This window comes from Bos javanicus, chromosome 2, assembly GCF_032452875.1.
Source record: "Bos javanicus breed banteng chromosome 2, ARS-OSU_banteng_1.0, whole genome shotgun sequence".
Taxonomy (NCBI): domain Eukaryota; kingdom Metazoa; phylum Chordata; class Mammalia; order Artiodactyla; family Bovidae; genus Bos; species Bos javanicus.
The window spans coordinates 75,923,576-75,925,521 of record NC_083869.1 but is presented as its reverse complement, the minus strand read 5'-3'; the positions used below and the strand labels follow the sequence as shown (position 1 = coordinate 75,925,521).

The window sequence follows — 1,946 nt, the reverse complement described above, 5'->3', positions numbered from 1 at the left end:
TTGCCTCCCTAAGCTTTTGTTTCCATATCAGTAAAATAAAGGGGCACAAGTAATCTCTATGTCCATTCTAATTTTGATATTCTGTGATCATTATGTCTGTGTTAGGTTTTAAACCACGGCCCCTCAGTTAACAAAAGATTGAAACTTACATATACATCGGAAGAGAGTAGCAAATGGCAACTCATTGCAGTATTCTTGCCTGGAAAATTCCATGGACAGAAGAGCCTGAAGGACTATAGCCCATGGGGCCACAGAGAGTCAGACACAAGAGAGCACACACACACAGAAGAGAGTAGCTGAGCTCAAAGAGGTTCCATCCTTGCTTTTCCTTTTTGCTCAGTTCACATACCACCTTACTTTCCTTCAACTTCACATCCAACCCATTAGATATCTTGTTGACTTTATGATTAACATACATACAGATTCCCACCAGCTCGCTCAGTTGTGTCCAACTCTTAGCGACCCCATGGACTGCGGCCCACCAGGCTCCTCAGTCTTTATGCAGGCCTTCCTTGGTAGCTCAGATGGTAAAGCGTCTGCCTACAATGCAGGAGACCCGGGTTCGATCCCTGGGTTGGGAAGATCCCCTGGAGAAGTATATGGCAACCCCCTCCAGTATTCTTGCCTGGAAAATCCCATGGACGGAGGAACCTGGTAGGCTACAGTTCGTGGGGTCGCTAAGAGTCGGACACGACTGAGCGACTTCACTTTCATTTTTCACTTTCGTGCATTTAAGGACATGGCAACCCACTCCAGTGTTCTTGCCTGGAGAATCCCAGGGACAGAGGAGCCTGGTGGGCTGCCGTCTAAGGGGTCGCACAGAGCCGGACACGACTGAAGCAACTTAGCAGCAGCAGTGTGTATGTATGTACCAATACACATATAGAAACAGATATACTTGACATTTACCCTGGTGAAATGAGTGAGAACGTTCAAGTTTTGACTGTCAATAATAATTCCTAACAATTTGAAAGTTTTCAGAAATATGTAGGTTTAATAATGAGTGGAGGGTGAAAGCATAACACATTCTTTGCTAATTCCACTGTCTAATATTGAAAAGTCTTTCTGTTTGTGGCATTATCTTTCTCTTTCCTTCCAGCCATTCTTCCTTCTTTGCTTCTTTCCTTCCTTCCTTCCCTCCTTCCTTCCATTCTTCCTTCTCCAGCTATCAAACTATGGACCTTAAGGCTCCATGCTGTTAAAATATAACATATCATCAGGAGTGCAAGCATCCAGTTATTAACTTTTCTCAAACTGGCCACAAGGATGGAAGGTGATGAGTAGAAAGAACTGAAGTGAAAGTCATTCAGTCATGTCCGACTCTTTGTGATCCCATGGATTATACAGTTCATGGAATTCTCCAGCTAGAATACTGGAGTGAGTAGCCTTTCCCTTTCTTAGGGGATCTTCCCAACCCAGGGATCAAACCCAAGTCTCCTGCATTGCAGGAGATTCTTTACCAGCTGAGTCACAAGGGAGGACCTAGAACACTGAAATGGGTAGCCTAGCCCTTCTCCAACAGATCTTCCCAACCCAGGAATCGAACCGGGGTCTCCTGCATTGCAGGTGGTTTCTTTACCAACTGAGTTATCAGTGAAGCCCAAAAAATAAGTAAAAGTGCACATATTCTCCTTGTTACTAAAAAGAAGAAAATAATGGATTTACATTTTTCTTTTCTTTCTCATTACATCTATCTTTCCATTACTGAGAAAACCTCAGCCACCTTGGAGACCTGGAAAACCTTCTGGGAACCTATTCTCTTAGACAGAAGAAAGTAGCTAAACCTCATGTGTTTTTTCAAGATGAATGAATCAAATTGTACGTTTAAATATATTCACTTACATGTATTTGTAGGTGTCATTAGCAAACTACATCTTAAGATATAGTTAGTAGATAGCGAATGGAATTTGGGACAGACACACTTCGGTTCAAAATGTATGCGTTTT

At 42.8% G+C, this 1,946-nt stretch overlaps 1 non-coding gene across 1 annotated transcript; it reads left to right on the top strand.

Annotated features, from left to right (window-relative positions):
• Positions 1-509: 509 nt before the first annotated feature.
• Positions 510-581, top strand: TRNAC-ACA (transfer RNA cysteine (anticodon ACA)). The gene has a single exon. It is a non-coding gene; the product is annotated as a tRNA-Cys (tRNA).
• The last annotated feature ends 1,365 nt before the right edge of the window (positions 582-1,946 follow it).